General features: G+C 34.1%; 1 protein-coding gene across 1 annotated transcript in view; it reads right to left on the bottom strand.

Annotated features, from left to right (window-relative positions):
• LOC126881200 (GILT-like protein 1) overlaps window positions 1-23,133 on the bottom strand; it is a 72,972-nt gene that overhangs the window by 1,946 nt on the left and 47,893 nt on the right. The window lies entirely within an intron of this gene.

The following is a 23,133-nucleotide window of genomic DNA, read 5'->3' as shown; positions in this document are numbered from 1 at the left end:
CACACAATACAATAATGTGTATAAGATTGCATTTGTTGACAATGAATTTATTATATTAACAATTAGAACTGTCAATTTTTTAAATTATTTTATCATTTTTTGTTTAAAACACAATAAAGTTGATAAGATACCCTTAGTTAAGGAGAAAGTATTAATAATAAAGATATTTTCTTCAGTCAATAATGTGCTCACTGTCAGTTAAATAGTAACGTGTGGCCTAACATACCCACACATACCTACTGCGGTAAATACATTATATTTTTCAAAATTTTGGAATGTGTTTAAATCGTAGAACAATTGTAACTTCTGTTTTTAATACAGATTTCAATCCTCTACAAATAACTTCTCATGACTTTTGATGTAAAATGATTAGGGAAGCAGGAATTCAACAGTTTAGAATTTTACATTGAGTTTCCTATGGCCCGTTTTCCGATTCACCACCCGGTATATTTTTACCTTAAATATACGTTTTAAATACTGAATTTAAGGTTTTTTAATGTTCCGTAATATGTAATTATAAATTAATCTTAGCGCCATCTACACGATAATTGTGAAAGTATCCGAACTAAGAAATTCATATTTTATCAATAGAACGTCAAAATGATTAGCAAAATCTTAAAAAAATCTATTACAATTTAATTACTTTTTTGCGTTGTAAATATTAAGCGATAAAAATTAAATAATAAATTTAAAAATTACCGGTGAAAGTTGAATTAGTAACCGCTAGGATTGTAGCACTTAGAAATAAGGGGGAAGATAAAAGCTTGGAAAATTTAGATACTGCTTAAATACAAAAGGGTCGAGAAAACTAGGGGATATTTCTAAAAACTACTTTGCTACGGCGGCTCGTGTTTTGGTTGGAGAGCTAAGGTTGTGAGTTCGTTAAGAAGAAGTTAGGGATTAGGGAATATTTACTACTATCAAAAATTTAAACAAGGGTACTTACAGATATCCTGGGGTGTTAAATATAAATCCTGGCTATATTTTGTTAGGGCGCCTTACCAGGAGTTTTACTTTCTATGATCATCCAACATCTTAAAATTTGACTCTAAAAAGCTTTTAAAGTTTGTGGTTAAAATTTTGCCAATAGGTTAGCGGTAAATAAACAGGACAAAATACACAGTTATGGCATTTATTGAAAAATTATTCCTTGACATAACAAAACTTTCAGATTACATAAAAGATTACCTGTAAAAAAAAAATACATCTACTTTTCTGAACATAGGTTATGGTGCACCAAAAGATAAACAATAATATTATTGCATTGAGGATTTGATATCTGACTTAATTATGACTTGTATAACTGACTGACTGACCTAATTATGACATATATTATAGCATTTGCATTAAAACAAAAATTTATATTCATTCAGGGAACAATGTTTACATTAAAGAATTACTGACTACTCCTCGTAGTACTTAATTATTGAAAATAACAACAACTATGTCACCTGTCAAATATCATTCCGTAAATCTTTTATTTTTAACTATTTCAAAAGGTTTCAAAAAGGATTTTAACATTAACTTACAATTATGTCTTTACAATAATATTTTAATGATGGAAGCAAAATTATTCTTTGTTCTGTTCAACAATTTACTTTTTCATCTTTGTATTTTAAGTTCCAAAAAGATTTATTTTTTTTTATGTTGAAAGAAATTAACGTTATTAGTTTGAGAATTTTATAATTATTAAAAGTCACTATACCTTAAAATTCAAAACTTCACCATTGTGAAACTTGACATGACACTTGACAGCACGTACGTAGTTCATACGTCACTCGAAGGGGAAAATGTCAATGGAAAATTACTGATTGCACCATATACCATTATACCATGAAAATACCATAAAACAAAAGAAATTTGCTTATTTACCTCGGGAAATAGGTTTTCTAATCCAGGAGACGGGAGGCTTGGGTTTAATTCATCACTACGATATTAGTACTATGCCGGCTTTCATAAATACATACGCAGTATTTTTACAAAGCGTATATTACACTTTTACCATCAAAAAAGGAACTGCTACACCATCAAACTGATGGTACACCTACTTAACAACAACACAGAAGAACTTTGATAGATCCCATTTACTTGGAAATTCTTTTTGCGTCACAAAAAAGCCGGTAACTCACTATCGATGTTTACTGATTCACTACCATTGTAAGAATGCCTGCTTTCTTCTCCGTCTCCTGCCAAAATTCCTTGATCCTGTCACTACGCAATTTCCGGCTTCCGTTCTTCAGAGCCAATTACGAGCTTCGATCTTTGTACCAAATTCAAACAAACCAATCAAATTGATTTTCAACATTTATTCTAGAAAGTTCATCAACGCATTAGAACTGTACTTTTGTCAAAACTTCTTACAAATTCTGTTTTTGCGTCTCAAATAAACAGGAATCTTGTAACACATTGAAATGTTGCGGAATACTTCGTAGATGTATACAGGTGCGGTTTTAGAAAATTCCTTGCAATCTGAATTTAAGTAAAAAACTGAATAAAAAAATTTGGACTTCTTAGAGAGGGATTGTAAAATCTATACAAATCTAAAGATCATATTTTCACTGGTTTTTTAAACGCTACACAGCCTCCTCCGAAAAGAGAAAGCTCGGATAGCTATCCAGTTTTCGATAAACCAGACAAAAATCAACCATGACTCCTTGAGTGAGGCTAAACAATCACATCAAAATTTTTTTTAGATGATGGCTAGTGGGGATTAAATTAAACAAACAAACGTTAGGGATTGGGCTAGCGTACCATCAATCGCCAGACTCTTTAAAGTCGAGTAGACTGAAATGTGTAATGACTCTAAAATGAACTGTAGGTGACAAGAGTTTCTGTGCCTTGGGGAAGAAGCTAACATTGTGCCCTGTGTGGACCTCGCTGACATCCACAACAGTAACACAAGTGAAATATCAGGGCAGGCACAGCCTTGTCACCTCGTTGCCTAACCGCGAGCGGTTCTCAAAAACTAAACAAATCATTTGAGCTCTAGGCTCGGCAGATAGACATCTGCCTAAACTCCACTAAACGCCTAGCGAGTTTCAGGGAATTTTGTTGGCAACGGTTCAGCAAAAATGAGGATTTAGAATCTCCATTCTAAATACCTCAATGAGACAACGTAATCTTAACATTTGTCTCAAGTCGAGATCGGTAACTTTATGTTAAACGTCTCACAGGGAATATACTCACTTCAACAACTAGACTAAAATAAAAGAAGACTAACAAAGGGGATACAACAACAACAAGGGCCAAATCACAACAAATTCATACAAGGGGGTATACGACAACAACAGGGACCAAAAGACGACATACCAAAATCAAAGAGAATATCAACTTCTTATCAAGACTAAAGGAACTGAAGAACAATACAGGGGGAACATGGAATAGGGGATCAGGACTAAGGGGATGACATATTATCTTCATCACATACAAAAGGTTTTAAGTCTTTAACATGCCATTTACCAAGATCAGAACCATTTAAATCAGATAGACGATACACCACTGGTGACAACTTTTCACGGACTGTAGCTTCAATGTACCTCGGTGCTAGTTTAGACATAAACTTGTTAGCAGCATTAGACAGGACTTTATTCCTTTTCCATACTCTATCTCCTACTTGGAATTGGACTTCTCTTCTTCGTAAGTTGTAACTTCTAGCGTTACGTTCATATCCTTTTCGAAGATTAGCCCTGACCTTTTCGAAGACTTGACTTAATCCTTTTACTTCTGAAGCATACATATCACGGTTACCAGGAATAATTTCTAGATCTTGCTTCCGTTGATCGTTTTGATCAACACCATAGTAGTTTCCACTCAGGGGAACATGACGGCCATAATTAAGGAAAGCTGGGGTGTATCCAGTTACTTCGTGCTTTGCGGTATTAATAGCTTGTCTGATCTTTGCTAAATTCTTGTCCCAGTCTACGTGGTCTTTTATATACATACGGATTGCTGTTCCAATGGTTTTATTATTTCTCTCCACAAAATTACATTGTGGTGCATACACGGGGCTAAACCATACTTTCTGAACATTATACCTACTACAGAGATTAATTAGAAGAGGGTTGTTCAGATTTGAGGCATTATCACAAATCACATACTGGGGAACACCAAACATCAGGAAGACATTATCTTCCAAAAATTCAGTAATACTCTTAGCCGTAGCCTTCCTCAAAGGATGGACTAAGGTATATTTACTAAACCAATCAGCAACCACTAATAACCATGTATAACCTTTTTTAGAACGAACAAAGGGACCTATCAGATCAATGGCAACTATTTGCCAGGGGAATTGGGCTTCTCTCTGCTTACCCATTTTACCTAAAGGAGCATGATTTGGTGTTTTCTGAGCACCACAAACTTTACATGATCTGACAAACTTAAGCACATCACAACGCATTTTGGGCCAATAGTACCTTTCTTGAATACGGGACAAAGTTTTATAGAATCCAAAGTGAGCACACGTAGGTGGCTCATGACAAGATTGCATTACTTCTAATCTTTGGGGTTTGGGAACTAAAATTTTCCATTCAATATCATTAGTCTTGAAAGAATTGGGGGATGGGGCATACTTGTAAATGAAATCATTTTCCACTTTCCATTGTGGAAAATCACCAGGGGAACGGAGTATCTTTGATCTTAAATCATCGAACCAAGGGTCTATTCTGTCAAGATCTATTTCTAGATAATCAACTTTTTGGGCATCTTTGGGTGTATCATTGGTATGAGCTCGAGATAAAGCATCAGGGACTAAATGGGATGTTCCTTTTCTATGAATCAAATCGAAAGTATGTTGTCTTAGGCGCATAGCCCACCTGGCTAATTTGCCTGTAGGATTGGACAGTTTATTCAACCAGAGAAGTGAATGGTGGTCAGTAATGACCGAAAACTTAACTCCTTCAATATAACCTCGAAATTTCTCGATAGCGAAGATCACTGCGAGACATTCTCGCTCTGTAACTGAATAATTTCTTTCAGCTCGGGAAAGGGACCTACTTGCATAAGCTATAACTTTTTCTTCACCATCAATAGTTTGAGTCAAGACACCACCAAGACCAGTGTCAGATGCATCACATTGCACAACAAAGGGAAGTTCGAAATTGGGTTGGGCTAAGATAGGGGCAGAAATTAGGAGTTCTTTAATTTTTAAAAAAGCTTTTTCAGCTTCACTAGTCCAAACTACTGGTTGTTTTTTCTTTCTATGACCTTTAAGGAGGTCATTAATAGGGGAGGCTAAACTGGAAAAATCTCTAATGAAACGACGATACCAGGAACACATACCTATAAATCTTTTAATTTCAGTAGAATTAGATGGCCTGGGATAATTAACCATAGCTAAGATTTTTTCAGGATCTGCTTTAAGGGAATTGTTACCAACTACATAACCAAGATACTTCAATTCAGATTTAAAAAAATCACACTTATCGATGTTAATGGTCAAGTTTGCTTCTTTCAGTTTATCTCTTATAATTTTCAACAATCGGATATGTTCTTCAAAAGATGGGGTACACACTATGATGTCATCTAAATAACAGAATATATAGGGTTCAAATTCAGGGCCAAAGATAGCATCAACTAATCTTTGTTGAATCTGTGCACTATTACACAAACCAAAAGGAACAGAAGTGAATTGAAAGGAACCTCTACCAGAAACATTAAAGGCTGTCTTTTTCCTAGAGTCAGGATGCAGCGGGATTTGCCAAAAAGCTTTTCTTAAGTCAATGGAACTAATGCATTTAGCTCCTCTAAGTAACGAAAGAATTCTGTCTATTTGGGGCAAAGGATATGTATCATGAACAGTGACTTCATTTAATGAACGACCATCAAAACAGAACCTATATTCACCTGACTTTTTCTTGACTAATAATATGGGACTTGACCATGGGGATTGGGCTGGTTCGATTACTCCTAATCGTAACATATCGTCTAACTCTTCATGTAGTATTTTATTCATGTATGGGGATAAAGGATATTGTCTTTTCTTAAATGGCTTTGCATCACCAGTGTCAATAACCATTTCAATTTTACTGGTTCTTCCAATGTACTTGGAACTAGAAATTTCCTCAAAAGAAGCGACTGTGGAATCTACTAAATTTTTTTCAGTGGGGGAAAATGAGTCTGTGTAGCGTTTAAAAAACCAGTGAAAATATGATCTTTAGATTTGTATAGATTTTACAATCCCTCTCTAAGAAGTCCAAATTTTTTTATTCAGTTTTTTACTTAAATTCAGATTGCAAGGAATTTTCTAAAACCGCACCTGTATACATCTACGAAGTATTCCGCAACATTTCAATGTGTTACAAGATTCCTGTTTATTTGAGACGCAAAAACAGAATTTGTAAGAAGTTTTGACAAAAGTACAGTTCTAATGCGTTGATGAACTTTCTAGAATAAATGTTGAAAATCAATTTGATTGGTTTGTTTGAATTTGGTACAAAGATCGAAGCTCGTAATTGGCTCTGAAGAACGGAAGCCGGAAATTGCGTAGTGACAGGATCAAGGAATTTTGGCAGGAGACGGAGAAGAAAGCAGGCATTCTTACAATGGTAGTGAATCAGTAAACATCGATAGTGAGTTACCGGCTTTTTTGTGACGCAAAAAGAATTTCCAAGTAAATGGGATCTATCAAAGTTCTTCTGTGTTGTTGTTAAGTAGGTGTACCATCAGTTTGATGGTGTAGCAGTTCCTTTTTTGATGGTAAAAGTGTAATATACGCTTTGTAAAAATACTGCGTATGTATTTATGAAAGCCGGCATAGTACTAATATCGTAGTGATGAATTAAACCCAAGCCTCCCGTCTCCTGGATTAGAAAACCTATTTCCCGAGGTAAATAAGCAAATTTCTTTTGTTTTATGGTATTTTCATGGTATAATGGTATATGGTGCAATCAGTAATTTTCCATTGACATTTTCCCCTTCGAGTGACGTATGAACTACGTACGTGCTGTCAAGTGTCATGTCAATTTTTTTATTCAGTTTTTTACTTAAATTCAGATTGCAAGGAATTTTCTAAAACCGCACCTGTATACATCTACGAAGTATTCCGCAACATTTCAATGTGTTACAAGATTCCTGTTTATTTGAGACGCAAAAACAGAATTTGTAAGAAGTTTTGACAAAAGTACAGTTCTAATGCGTTGATGAACTTTCTAGAATAAATGTTGAAAATCAATTTGATTGGTTTGTTTGAATTTGGTACAAAGATCGAAGCTCGTAATTGGCTCTGAAGAACGGAAGCCGGAAATTGCGTAGTGACAGGATCAAGGAATTTTGGCAGGAGACGGAGAAGAAAGCAGGCATTCTTACAATGGTAGTGAATCAGTAAACATCGATAGTGAGTTACCGGCTTTTTTGTGACGCAAAAAGAATTTCCAAGTAAATGGGATCTATCAAAGTTCTTCTGTGTTGTTGTTAAGTAGGTGTACCATCAGTTTGATGGTGTAGCAGTTCCTTTTTTGATGGTAAAAGTGTAATATACGCTTTGTAAAAATACTGCGTATGTATTTATGAAAGCCGGCATAGTACTAATATCGTAGTGATGAATTAAACCCAAGCCTCCCGTCTCCTGGATTAGAAAACCTATTTCCCGAGGTAAATAAGCAAATTTCTTTTGTTTTATGGTATTTTCATGGTATAATGGTATATGGTGCAATCAGTAATTTTCCATTGACATTTTCCCCTTCGAGTGACGTATGAACTACGTACGTGCTGTCAAGTGTCATGTCAAGTTTCACAATGGTGAAGTTTTGAATTTTAAGGTATAGTGACTTTTAATAATTATAAAATTCTCAAACTAATAACGTTAATTTCTTTCAACATAAAAAAAAATAAATCTTTTTGGAACTTAAAATACAAAGATGAAAAAGTAAATTGTTGAACAGAACAAAGAATAATTTTGCTTCCATCATTAAAATATTATTGTAAAGACATAATTGTAAGTTAATGTTAAAATCCTTTTTGAAACCTTTTGAAATAGTTAAAAATAAAAGATTTACGGAATGATATTTGACAGGTGACATAGTTGTTGTTATTTTCAATAATTAAGTACTACGAGGAGTAGTCAGTAATTCTTTAATGTAAACATTGTTCCCTGAATGAATATAAATTTTTGTTTTAATGCAAATGCTATAATATATGTCATAATTAGGTCAGTCAGTCAGTTATACAAGTCATAATTAAGTCAGATATCAAATCCTCAATGCAATAATATTATTGTTTATCTTTTGGTGCACCATAACCTATGTTCAGAAAAGTAGATGTATTTTTTTTTTACAGGTAATCTTTTATGTAATCTGAAAGTTTTGTTATGTCAAGGAATAATTTTTCAATAAATGCCATAACTGTGTATTTTGTCCTGTTTATTTACCGCTAACCTATTGGCAAAATTTTAACCACAAACTTTAAAAGCTTTTTAGAGTCAAATTTTAAGATGTTGGATGATCATAGAAAGTAAAACTCCTGGTAAGGCGCCCTAACAAAATATAGCCAGGATTTATATTTAACACCCCAGGATATCTGTAAGTACCCTTGTTTAAATTTTTGATAGTAGTAAATATTCCCTAATCCCTAACTTCTTCTTAACGAACTCACAACCTTAGCTCTCCAACCAAAACACGAGCCGCCGTAGCAAAGTAGTTTTTAGAAATATCCCCTAGTTTTCTCGACCCTTTTGTATTTAAGCAGTATCTAAATTTTCCAAGCTTTTATCTTCCCCCTTATTTCTAAGTGCTACAAAATGGCGCCCAACGTGGGGCCGATTCATTTTTCTGCCTCTTTCAGTGTCCAGTTGTGCGCTACAAAATAGCACCCTCAGACGTGAGGCCAGTCTCTTTTCACCCCCCAGTCATATCGTTAAGTTGTTCCCAAGCAGTTTACATTTTTTTAGTTAGTCCCAACTGTTTTTCAACTTAATTTCCTCTCCTTGCCCCAGATTTGAGACCGATTCTACTATCACAACCAGTATCGCAACATAGTTTAGCCCAAGAGCCCCTACATTTTTTTAGAACGTTACGAAGTGGTATAAAATTTTCAATAGGATGTGTAAATATGTACTCATAGTAGTGTATTAACATTGTTTTTATGTATGTACTTATAGTAGATGTTAATACAGTACCCATGGTGAAAGCAATACTAAATTTTTTTCAGTGGGGGAAAATGAGTCTACAGAATACAAAGTTTCTGTTTTCTCTTCCTTTTGGGAAGAATGCCATGTTCCATCTCTAAAATTCAAGAACACTGAAAATTTATGCATAAAGTTACTTCCCAAAATAAAACTATGGGGAACGGAGGGTACGACAAGAAATTTCACTACTTGGGAAACACCATCAGCCTCAATTGGAAGATCAATAGTACCAACAACTGATTTTTGAGAACCATCTGCTAAGCAGACGTGTTTACAGGGGGTAGAATTATATTTAATTCCTTGGGAATCCAAAAATTTAACTCCAGCGGCACCTACTACGGATGTGGTGCAACCACTGTCTAAGAGGGCGACAAAGTTTTTAGAAAAGATAGAAATACTAACATGAGGACGACTGTCACAACCTTTCTTTTCAAAAAGAGGGTTAAGTATGTTTTGGGGGAATTTGTCGGGCTTAACTCTATATGGAGTGCAACTGCCGACTGGCTGCACACTACCTAGTTTTTTTTGACACATACAGGAGGACGTTCTCACTCCTTTATTACCACAACGAGAACAAGACATTTCTCTGTTTGTACAATTGCGAGAAATGTGGTTGGGCTTACCACAAGTAAAACAAAAAATAATTTTTCTAGGGTTGTCATGTGTTTGGTAGGGTTGTGGAGGGGGTTGCATTGAATGAGGTTGATAAGAAGAAGACTGATTTCCATACGGTCGATAGGGAGGGGATTGCATCAATGGAGGTGGATAAGAAGACTGATTTCTGTGGGGTGGATAAGAAGAAGAAGACTGATGTCTTTCATCAGTATCTACTGGAGGATTGGGTCTCTCATTTCTCTGCGTAGACTTGGATTTCTTAAAGGGACGATCTTGCTTTTCTCGTTTGTCTCCTTTGGGGTTATCAGGCTTGTCTTGTTTATCAAGTACCTGAAGCTTCTCTTGGGGTTTTTCTGAATCCTCTAATGAAATACCAGCAAGACCTTTTGTAGTTTGAAGCAGGGGCAAAACATTTTGCTCCAAACGTTTAACAGTTATGACTAACATTTCGACAGTGGGAAAATCTTGAAGGGCTACGAGTGGAATATAATCCACCAAAATATTTTTTCTTAAAATCTTTACTCGTTGGGCTTCAGATGGGTACTCTTCTAAACGTTTAAAGAGATTCTCCATGATTGCGGAATAAATAGTGATTGACTCAGACTTTTTTTGTTTTCGACCTTTAATTTCATCAAGGAGATTATCATTATAATCTGGGGGTAGGAAAGCAGTTTTGAGAAGGGTTACCAACTCATTCCAACTGTTAACTGTATTTCCAACACTCCTATACCAAATAGCAGCGTTTCCGTCGAATAACTCAAAAGCTGATCTAAACAGGACATCATCAGAAATATTTCTGGATCTAGCAGAATCTCTTACTTTTTCTAAAAATGTGGGAAGGGCTTTACTCTCACCATTAAATTTGATATTTAAATCAGAAACTCTAACAGGAGTTGAAATTTGTATAATAGGGGCTGAAACTGAACTAATAGGGGCAACGGGGACTGAAGTTGTACCACTAGTCGATGGGACGGACACATTGTCAGATGTCTCTTCCTTTTCTAAGACATCTCCAGTCAACATCAATAAATCCATCTTATAGTTGTCAATAACTTCTTTTATAGCTTCTTCTACATTATCAGGGAAATTTTCCAATCTGAAATCCAGATGACTGGACCTTGTTTTGAAACGAGCAAAGTCAGCCTTTGATGACTGTGCACTCATTGCCCGCGCAATACTTTGCAAATCTGCTAATATTGACTGGATTGTAGGTAACTCTTGATCAGGATCGACTACATTTTTAGTCAAATTAATGGAAGATGAGATGGTCTCTTTACTTAACTGACCTCTCAACAACTTACGTTTTTCTTCAACAGTCCTATTTTGGACATTAAAACCTCTTATGAAAAGTTCATAAGATAACTCATCGGTTTTCAGATCATTAACTTGGGTAGACTTCATTTTTAAAACTGGGGTGAAAACAACACACAGGGGAAAGACCAAAGGGAATAGTAGAAAGTATGACTTTCGGACAAAAAACCGTTTCTATTTATCAAACGAACACAAACCTCACTTGCACTCTCACGCAGCCAGATCCTAACCTCACTGACTTTGTTGCAACTTCTGCTCTTGGTCTGCAATCACTCAATAAACAAAAGAGGGGTCAATAAACTATTGGTCAAAAAATTCACACTCCACCACTGACACGGACTAACAGGGAATAACACAAGGGTACACAAAACAAACAGGAAACAACAGACTCAAATATTTTCAGACAAAACAGGGATAGACAAACACAAATAATATTGAAACTTGCTTCTCGAATGAGCTTACACGGGATAACACCAACAACGGTTCTTGTTCCGATAACTATTGGGAGCGTTCCTAGACAACTAAGCACACTTCCTTTATCACGAGTATTACACTTGTGATCTATTCTGGTACAAGAAGGGAAAGACAAATAGTAATTGGACTGACTAACTACTTTACTTCACGGATACACTCAAACTACTTCACAGGCAGACTCCAACTAACCTTTGGTATCTTTATGACACTGACAAAGCTAGATTAGTTGAGAAAAAAATAATGGGACAACTAGACAACATTGGGAGTAAAAACTCAAACGGAAACTACACAGACTATACACATATACTCAAATGACGAACAAAAAAAATCACAAAAACAAGTTATTCTGTAAAAAATTGTTAATCAATTATGAATAAATGCACAAATACAACTAAAATGTTATACTTTATCAATAGTTTCAATATTGGAATGTTCAACGCTACTTATATAGACTACTTGTCTATACAATCAATACTTTTTTAAAAAAAATTTAAATATTGCTTTCACCATGGGTACTGTATTAACATCTACTATAAGTACATACATAAAAACAATGTTAATACACTACTATGAGTACATATTTACACATCCTATTGAAAATTTTATACCACTTCGTAACGTTCTAAAAAAATGTAGGGGCTCTTGGGCTAAACTATGTTGCGATACTGGTTGTGATAGTAGAATCGGTCTCAAATCTGGGGCAAGGAGAGGAAATTAAGTTGAAAAACAGTTGGGACTAACTAAAAAAATGTAAACTGCTTGGGAACAACTTAACGATATGACTGGGGGGTGAAAAGAGACTGGCCTCACGTCTGAGGGTGCTATTTTGTAGCGCACAACTGGACACTGAAAGAGGCAGAAAAATGAATCGGCCCCACGTTCTAGGGCGACATTTTGTAGCACTTAGAAATAAGGGGGAAGATAAAAGCTTGGAAAATTTAGATACTGCTTAAATACAAAAGGGTCGAGAAAACTAGGGGATATTTCTAAAAACTACTTTGCTACGGCGGCTCGTGTTTTGGTTGGAGAGCTAAGGTTGTGAGTTCGTTAAGAAGAAGTTAGGGATTAGGGAATATTTACTACTATCAAAAATTTAAACAAGGGTACTTACAGATATCCTGGGGTGTTAAATATAAATCCTGGCTATATTTTGTTAGGGCGCCTTACCAGGAGTTTTACTTTCTATGATCATCCAACATCTTAAAATTTGACTCTAAAAAGCTTTTAAAGTTTGTGGTTAAAATTTTGCCAATAGGTTAGCGGTAAATAAACAGGACAAAATACACAGTTATGGCATTTATTGAAAAATTATTCCTTGACATAACAAAACTTTCAGATTACATAAAAGATTACCTGTAAAAAAAAAATACATCTACTTTTCTGAACATAGGTTATGGTGCACCAAAAGATAAACAATAATATTATTGCATTGAGGATTTGATATCTGACTTAATTATGACTTGTATAACTGACTGACTGACCTAATTATGACATATATTATAGCATTTGCATTAAAACAAAAATTTATATTCATTCAGGGAACAATGTTTACATTAAAGAATTACTGACTACTCCTCGTAGTACTTAATTATTGAAAATAACAACAACTATGTCACCTGTCAAATATCATTCCGTAAATCTTTTATTTTTAACTATTTCAAAAGGTTTCAAAAAGGATTTTAACATTAACTTACAATTATGTCTTTACAATAATATTTTAATGATGGAAGCAAAATTATTCTTTGTTCTGTTCAACAATTTACTTTTTCATCTTTGTATTTTAAGTTCCAAAAAGATTTATTTTTTTTTATGTTGAAAGAAATTAACGTTATTAGTTTGAGAATTTTATAATTATTAAAAGTCACTATACCTTAAAATTCAAAACTTCACCATTGTGAAACTTGACATGACACTTGACAGCACGTACGTAGTTCATACGTCACTCGAAGGGGAAAATGTCAATGGAAAATTACTGATTGCACCATATACCATTATACCATGAAAATACCATAAAACAAAAGAAATTTGCTTATTTACCTCGGGAAATAGGTTTTCTAATCCAGGAGACGGGAGGCTTGGGTTTAATTCATCACTACGATATTAGTACTATGCCGGCTTTCATAAATACATACGCAGTATTTTTACAAAGCGTATATTACACTTTTACCATCAAAAAAGGAACTGCTACACCATCAAACTGATGGTACACCTACTTAACAACAACACAGAAGAACTTTGATAGATCCCATTTACTTGGAAATTCTTTTTGAAACCTTTTGAAATAGTTAAAAATAAAAGATTTACGGAATGATATTTGACAGGTGACATAGTTGTTGTTATTTTCAATAATTAAGTACTACGAGGAGTAGTCAGTAATTCTTTAATGTAAACATTGTTCCCTGAATGAATATAAATTTTTGTTTTAATGCAAATGCTATAATATATGTCATAATTAGGTCAGTCAGTCAGTTATACAAGTCATAATTAAGTCAGATATCAAATCCTCAATGCAATAATATTATTGTTTATCTTTTGGTGCACCATAACCTATGTTCAGAAAAGTAGATGTATTTTTTTTTTACAGGTAATCTTTTATGTAATCTGAAAGTTTTGTTATGTCAAGGAATAATTTTTCAATAAATGCCATAACTGTGTATTTTGTCCTGTTTATTTACCGCTAACCTATTGGCAAAATTTTAACCACAAACTTTAAAAGCTTTTTAGAGTCAAATTTTAAGATGTTGGATGATCATAGAAAGTAAAACTCCTGGTAAGGCGCCCTAACAAAATATAGCCAGGATTTATATTTAACACCCCAGGATATCTGTAAGTACCCTTGTTTAAATTTTTGATAGTAGTAAATATTCCCTAATCCCTAACTTCTTCTTAACGAACTCACAACCTTAGCTCTCCAACCAAAACACGAGCCGCCGTAGCAAAGTAGTTTTTAGAAATATCCCCTAGTTTTCTCGACCCTTTTGTATTTAAGCAGTATCTAAATTTTCCAAGCTTTTATCTTCCCCCTTATTTCTAAGTGCTACAGGATCGACACCAGCGAAGCTCAGAGCGTATAGGTACCCCATTTTTGTAGCTTATGAAAAATCAAAGAGATTCATTTCTTTGTAAATCTTGTAGTTATAATACAAAAAGAGATATGGTAGATGAAAAAAATATTTTTTCGTGCATGATCAAATCGGTGTATTCAACTTAAAATAACAGAGAAATGGTCGATTTTAGGGGTATAATGCTACCAATACATTTTGTAGTGCTTGAAAAGGCCTTTAAAACGAGCACTGTTAAATAATGTCGATTACATTGATAAGCGAGATATGGTGCAGAAAAATTGATGACTAATGTATTTTAAGGAAAAATGAGTATATTTAACCCCTCATCCACAACAATTTAAATGCATCGTTTTCCTTCTACAATACCTTTTATTACTAGTGTTATTACTATGTTCAAAAAGTTGGACGGGTTTTTTTTAAAAGAATGGATTTTGAAAAAAATAAAATCAAATTTAAATTTTTAAATTTTCTTAAAAATCTTCCTTTTTCTCCATGAAACTCGAAAATGATAAGAGATACGAAAAAAAGATACAGTCCAAAAATGTAGAGTTTTTTGAGGTAACAATTTTGTTTTTTCTTTCATTACTGTAGCTCTTTATCATTTTCGAGTTACATGGAAGAAAAGGAAGATTTTTAAGAAAATTTAAAAACGCGCTCTATGATTTAATCTTATTTTTTTTTTCAAAAACCATGCACTCACAACCCGTCCTACTTTTTGAACATAGAAATAACACTTTAATATAAGGTATTGTAGAAGTAAAACGATGCATTTAAATCTGGTAGATGAGGGGTTAAATATATACTTCGCATTTTATCTTAAAATAAATTAGTCATCAATTTTTTTTGCACTATATCTTTTCACCTACCGTATCTCTTTTTTTATTATAACTGGAAGATATATGAAGAAACGAATCTCTTAAATTTTTCATAAGCTTTAAAAAATGTTTTATATAGTTTTTGTCGTTAGATGCATAATTTGTAAGATATTCACAAAAAACCGTCTGAAAAGGTGACGTTTTTCAATGAAAATGTCAAATTTTCAACCGCGAATAACTCAAAAATATCGAGCTTAAAAGAAATTATAAAGCATTTTGCTTAGAATTGGGTTCTAGCTACTTCAGTGGTTATTTTGACCCAAAAATTTTCCATCCCCAACAAGGGGTGGGAACCACCCCCAATATAAAAGCGCACATCGGCATAGGGTACACTTTAAATTAGGAGACAAGTAGAGGCTATTCCCAAAATTTCAATAAAATCCATGCAATAGAATAGAATTCGGAGGTAATATCCTGTTTTTGCTCTCATTGACTGGCGTATATTGCATGATCATAAAAATATTGTAACAAATATTAATTGTTAACAAATATTGTAATTTCGACCAAACGCAAGTAACACTAAAGAAACAATAAAGAAAAGTAACAATAAAGAAGTAAAGCAAGTAACAATAAAGAAAAAGGATTGGATGACCGATAAAATACTAGACCTTATTCAACAAAGAAGAAATTGGAAAAACAAAGACGAGATTCGGTATAGAGAGATATATCGGCAAATAAGATACGAGGTTAAGCGAGCAAAAGAGGACTGGATGGAACAAAGATGTCGTGAAATGGAAGAACTACAAAGAAAAGATGACGAGTTTAATATACATAAAAAGCTTAAAGAAATTACCTACACTCAGAGAAAAAGAACTCCTCACTTTATGAGAAATTCCAAAGGTAACATAATTCTCGACTTGGATGAAAAAAAGGAAGAATGGACTAACTATATAAAAGAGCTCTTCCTGGATACGAGGCCACCACTTAACACCACAAAGTATACGAATACTGGTCCTAGTATTTTAAAAGCGGAAGTAGAGAAAGCCATCAAAGAGAGCAAAAATGGGAAATCTCCAGGCCCTGACCAAATACGATCAGACTGGCTCAAACTTCTGGATGACGATAATGTCTCACAATTAACAAACATTTATAACCATACATACGAGACTGGAATGATGCCACAGATATGGTTGGAGTCTACATTTATTCCACTCCCAAAAAAACCTAATACATCATCATGTAAAGACTTTAGATTAATTAGTCTCATGAGCCACTCTCTCAAGCTACTTCTTAAGATAATTCTTAATAGAATCAAGCAGAAATGTGAAGAGACAATGGGAAACAAACAATTCGGTTTCAGAGAAGGATTGGGAACAAGGGAAGCTTTGTTCTCAATGTTAACATTACTTCAACGATCATGGGAAGTACAGAAACCAATTTACGTCTGCTTTATAGATTTTGAGAAGGCGTTTGATAGAGTTCAACATGATAGGTTGTTTGAATATCTAGAAATGATTGGCATAGATGATAAAGATCTGAGACTTTTACAACATCTATATTGGAATCAAGAAGCTTCTATTCTGGTAGACGGCAAAGACACAGACAAAATTTGCATTCAAAGAGGTGTCAGACAGGGTTGTGTGTTATCCTCAACTTTGTTTAACGTATACTCAGAAATAATTTTTAATGAAGCCTTGGAAGGACAATGTGGAGTTCGAATCGGGGGAGAAACTATTAACAACATCAGATATGCAGACGACACCGCGATCATGGCTGAAAATATCGAAGATCTTCAATTCCTTATTGATCGAGTCACTAGAGAATGCTCCAATAACGGACTTAACATAAATGCAACAAAGACAAAGTTACTTGTGGTTAGTAAACAAGACGTCGGCCCTATGCAACTAATTGTCAGTGATGAATCAATAACAAAAGTTTACCATTTTAAATACCTAGGATGTTGGATAAACGATACACTAAATCCGGATGAAGAAATTAAAACTCGTATAGAAATTGCAAGAGGAGCATTTATGAAACTTAGATCTATTCTGAGCAACTCTCAGCTGAATTTACAACTAAGAATCAAGTTCCTAAAATGTTATGTGTATCCTGTATTACTATATGGATGTGAAACCTGGATCATGAAGGTTAACATGATGAACAAATTAGAAGCCTTTGAGATGTGGTCGTATCGTAGAATGCTCAGAATATCTTGGGTTCAACGCATTTCAAACAGAGAAGTCTTAAACAGAGTAGGTCAGGGCGAAGGTGACTTAATGAAGATGATAAAAAAGAGAAAACTTGAATATCTGGGGCATATAATGAGAGGTAGCAGATACAGGATGCTGCAGTTAATACTCAATGGAAAGATCGACGGAAAAAGAGGAATTGGTCGAAAGAAATATTCATGGCTCCGAAACTTCGTCAATGGACTGGCTTATCAGCAGATCAATTGTTACATGCCGCACAAGATCGAGAACGATATCGGCAAATTGTTATGGAAGCTACCCACCCCTAAAAATTTGGGCACGGTACTTAAAGAAGAAAGAAGAAGCAAGTAACAGTTCCCATGCCTAGAATCCTAGAAAGATCCGGAGAACAGTAGACGTGACGTCGGAGAATCGACCAAGCGGTGCTAGAGATGCGCGCGGATCTCTCCTGTTAAAAGTAAGTTAGTTATAGATAGAATTCGGAACTGTAAACTTGTATAAATAAATATAATATTAATATACTTGTATTATTATTATACTGTATATAATTAATATACTTGTATATAAATCGAACTGTGAGTTTTATTTTAACTGTAATATCGCTACAATAACCATATTAACCTGGATGGTCCAAGATAGAGAAAAGTGCTGTGAGCTGTGGCTGTGAGTATCTATGGCCACGGAAAGAAAGAACACTGGCAACGCTCAGAGCAACGGAAATATATTTTTGGAGAAGAACAGCAAGAAGATCTAGAAGAGAAAGGATTATCAATAAGCGCATTAGAGAAATAATGGGAATCAAACGAACAATCACGGATGACTTATCAATAGTAATAACCCCAGGACATTGATAATTGTGCGAAAAAATGTAATAACAGATTTCAAAAGCTTGTTGCTTGGAAACAGACCGACGCCGTAGGCGGAGGTTCCAATAAGCAACAAACTTGAGAAAATTGTTATTACATTTTTAAGGAATTATCAATGTTCGAGGGTTATTCGAAAGATATGTTTTTGCTTTTTATATACAGTCGACTCTCGTTAATTCGAAACTCGAGGGACTCTTAAAATATTACGAATTATTGAGTGTTTGAAATATCACATGGTTCGAACTTTGTGAGAGAAAATAAATAAAACTTCGAATTATTAAGTGTTGATCAATTATTATTTATTAACTGCTATTCTATAACGATCATAAAAGTTTAGAGGTACATTCATGTACATACGTGTATGTATTCATAATGTGAATTATTCAATCTTTCGAAAGAACTGTATACTGGTTTGCTTCAAAGCACATTGCTGCTGCTCAGACTGCAGCAATCTGCAGGACTTCTTCTTTTCAGCAATCGTCAAACATTTATACTTTCTAGGGCTCATGACACAAAATTTTAATCTGTAGGTATACCAACGAAAGAATAACAGTAACTACAGGGCCGTGCGGTGCTATGATGCGGTGAGGCAGCCGCATCAGGCGGCATCACAAGGGGGCGGCATAATCAGTAAAATCAAAATACAAATTGAGCCTTCCAATAATTAAAAGTATATATAGGACCAAGTGTCAGCCGAAAATATTTACCTGGTGAAGGTTTAACAGAACTTATTTTGACAAATTTGGAAAAAATAGTTCTTGATTTAAAACGACTCAGAAGACAAGGTTATGTTAACGGGTTAATATGAAAGGAATAAGAAAGGGTGTGCAAAACAGAATATTTGAAAAATATCCGAGGGCGTTTTACGTGCCCTGCGCATGCCACCTTAGTCATAAATGACGCAGCGTCTTCTACAGAAATAACAAACTTCTTTTTGTATTATACAAGAACTGAACACTTTTTTCTGGTTTTACAAAGCGTTGGGAAGTTCTGAAAAAAACATGTTTCACAACTAACACTAAAACCGTTGAGTACTACTAGACGGTTAAGTCGAATAGATGCAATGAAACCTCTAAGATTTCAATTTTGTGAAATACATAATGCCTTATTCGAAATAATAGAAGACGTCAACAATAATGCAGAAACTAAAGTCAAAGCACGAGGGTTAGTAAAAAATATTAAAAATTATAAATTTATATGCGGTGTAGTTCTTTGGCATGATATTTTATTTTATATAAATTCAGTCTCGAAGATGTTGCAACATGTAACTATAAATTTGTCAGATTGTGTAAAAATGTCAGAAACTATGGAAAAAATGAAAATTTACTGACAATTTGGCTATGACCAAATGAAAATTACTGATAATGAAATTGCAGAAAATCTTGTAAATAAGTTCCTAATTTCCTGCTGAAAACGAATATTGAGGCAAGAGAAAAATGTGTCAATTTGATATGTGGATTAGCTCTCAACAGAGAAAGATAAATTTAAAGTAAATTTGTTCATCTAGATTTTAAACATTGCGTTTAATTCTTTGACTGATCGATTTTCGCTTTTAGAAACTCATAATAATAATTTTAAATTTTTATATGATATTTTTAAATTGAGGGAAATATAAGAAAAGGGAAAGATGATAACATACTAGAAAAATACTAGAAAATATTCATTCAATACTTTTCATAGAAAAAGAATCGGATATAGAGGCAAATGATATTCTAGAAGATTTATTGCATGATTTATCCCAAATGATACCATACTCCATGAAACTTTTAGAGGTTTTGAACTATTTGTGCCAAAATAACCTAATTTCTTTATACCCAAATATAATTGTATCACCAAGGGCCGGTATTATCTGTTCCGATTAAAACCCTGTTAGAGGAATTTTGTCATGCGAGGTGCAGAAAGTACCGGCACTAAGAATTTTATTAATACTCTCTGTCTCGGTAACTTGGGGAACGAAGTTTTTCAAAATTAAAAATGTTAAAAACTATTTACGAAGCTCCATAAGACAAACAAAACTAAAAAAGTTAGCACTTATTTTAATAGAGTCCTCACTAGCTGCTACTTTAGACTACACCAATCTGATTGACGAGTTTGCCAAAATTAAAATCAAAAGGATAAAATTGTAATTTTCATAAATGTTATTTAATGTTAATACATATTATTTCATTTAATTTAAAGTATGTTTTGTTTTTAAAATAAAAGTTTTCGTTCATTTTGTGTAATTTCATTTAATAAAAATAAATACTAGTATTAAGTTTCAATAATATTTAGGGGGCGGCATTTCGAAGACTTGCATCATATTGAAAAGATGTACCGCACGGCTCTGAGTAACTAATAACTAAACAAACCAATTCGTGAGAAGTGTGTGTCAAATAGTCAAATTCATCATAACAAAAACAAAGGCGCGTTAATTCAAGTTTGAAAACTGTATTTACTACAATCTTTCCGCCTCTTTTTCTCTGCAACTTTGAATTGTCGAGTGTTGGACGCCGATGAGTTCGAATTAACGCGTCGTTTTGTTATATAGCAATGATTTTTTTCGTTCGAATTACCAAGTGTATAAAAATGTATTGATTTAGTTTGAAATATAAAGAGATTTTGTAGGGAACTCGTGATAACTTTGAATTATAAAGAGGTTCGAATTATCGCAGGTTTGAATTAACGCGAGTCGACTGTAGTTATACTTCTTTAGCCGCGTTTGGGAGTAAATGTATATGTGCGCGAATTCATCAAAAGTCTTGGTCCTGTGCGCAGCTCAAACGTTATACGGGCTCTGATTGGGTGCTAAAATGCTCTGTCAATAATTGTTCAATATGGAGGTTACGGGTAAACAAATGATATTAGTGTATATTAGTTTTCATTGTTGTGAGGACAAAAACAAAAGAAAGTTTGTAATTGTAGTGACTTTTTAAATAGTTTTTAAAAGCAACAGGTACGTAATTGTAAATGTTTCAGTATTATAACAAAAAATTATCTACATACCTATTTCGAAAATGTAAAAATAATAATGTACTTACCTATTAATAGTAGGTAATGCTTTAATTTACATAATTTGATTACGAACAAAATTTCTACCAATCTTCATCTAATATTGTTTTCTTACTCTATGTTTTGTTGTATTTTAATTCCACAAAAATCAAACTAATTTGCTTAAATTCATATAAGTAATAAGCAACTGTCAAAAAGTTTATGGTGTAAACATTCAATTGATGTATCTTCCCACATGACCTAACAGCTCTATAATAGGAGGGCTCGATCCCCAATGCAAGATTTTATTTTTTTTATACATTTTATGATTGTAAGTATATTATTATATAATTTTTTCAGAAAATACGTATTTAGTTAAAATTTTTGGCAACAATTATTGTTCAAAAATCATTTCTTTGTGGCATTTTTCAATGTGTTTGTGTGTTTTATTCTTTTATTTTTTTTCTTCTTATGGTGCCTATCCATTACGGATGTTGGACACTAACATGGCTATTCTGACTTTGTTGACTGCTGCCTTGAAAGGTCCTGTATTGGTTAATTTAAACCATTTTCGCAGGTTATGCAGCCAGGATATTCTTCTTCGTCCTGGACCTCTTTTCCCATGCACTTTACCTTGAAGTATAGTCCGAAGTAGGTCACATCGTTGTTCATTCCGCATTATATGGCCCAGGTATTCCAGTTTGCGACGTTTTATGGTTACGACTAGTTCGCGCTCTTTACCCATTCTATGTAGAAATTCTTCGTTGGTAACTCTGTCTATCTAGGAAATCCTCAACATGCGTCTATAGCACCACATCTCAAATGCTTCGAGTCTCTTCAGTGATGCTTCAGTTAAGGTCTATGACTCCACGCCATATAAAAGAACGGAGAATACGTAGAAACGAACTTTTATTTCCAATTTTATATCGTGGCTGTTAAAGATTTTTTTCATTTGGACGAAAGCTGATCTTGCCTTCTCGATCCTTATCTTAATTTCCGTCGATTGGTCCCACTGTTCATTTAAGTTAGCACCCAAGTAGCAAAAGTTGGTGATTTGTGTTATAGGTTGTTGGTTAACTAGTAATTGACCAGGTGGTATCCTATTTTTGCTTATAACCATGTATTTGGTTTTTTTGATGTTAAAATCAAGCCCAAACCTGCTACTTACTTCTGCCACCCTGGAGACAAGTGTCTGCAGACCTTCAAGACTGTCTGCAAAAATGACAGTATCATCAGCGTATCTTATGTTGTTCAATCGTTATCCGTTTATAAGTATTCCCTCGTCTATGTCCGTTAGCGCTAGGTTCATAATGTGCTCTGAATATGTATTGAACAATAATGGGGACAATATACATTTATACATCCCTGTCGCACACCTCTTTTTATCTTTATGTCGTCTGTTAACTGATCCCCTACTCTAACAGCTGCAGTTTGTTCGTATTAGATATTGTTTATTATACGGCGATCTCTGCTGTCTAGACCAATTGAATTTAATATTTTCATCAGTTCGTCATGTTTTATTCTATCGAACGCTTTCTGGTTATCAACAAAACACACATATATATCACAATTCACGTCTCTACATCTTTGAAAGAGAACTTGTATTCCAAAAAGTGCCTCTCGAGTACCCAATGCATCTCTGAAGCCGAATTGTGTGTTTGTCATGTGTTCTTCACACTTTTTATATATTCT

This window comes from Diabrotica virgifera, chromosome 3, assembly GCF_917563875.1.
Source record: "Diabrotica virgifera virgifera chromosome 3, PGI_DIABVI_V3a".
In the NCBI taxonomy this organism is placed as follows: domain Eukaryota; kingdom Metazoa; phylum Arthropoda; class Insecta; order Coleoptera; family Chrysomelidae; genus Diabrotica; species Diabrotica virgifera.
This window is presented reverse-complemented; position numbering and strand designations above follow the sequence as displayed.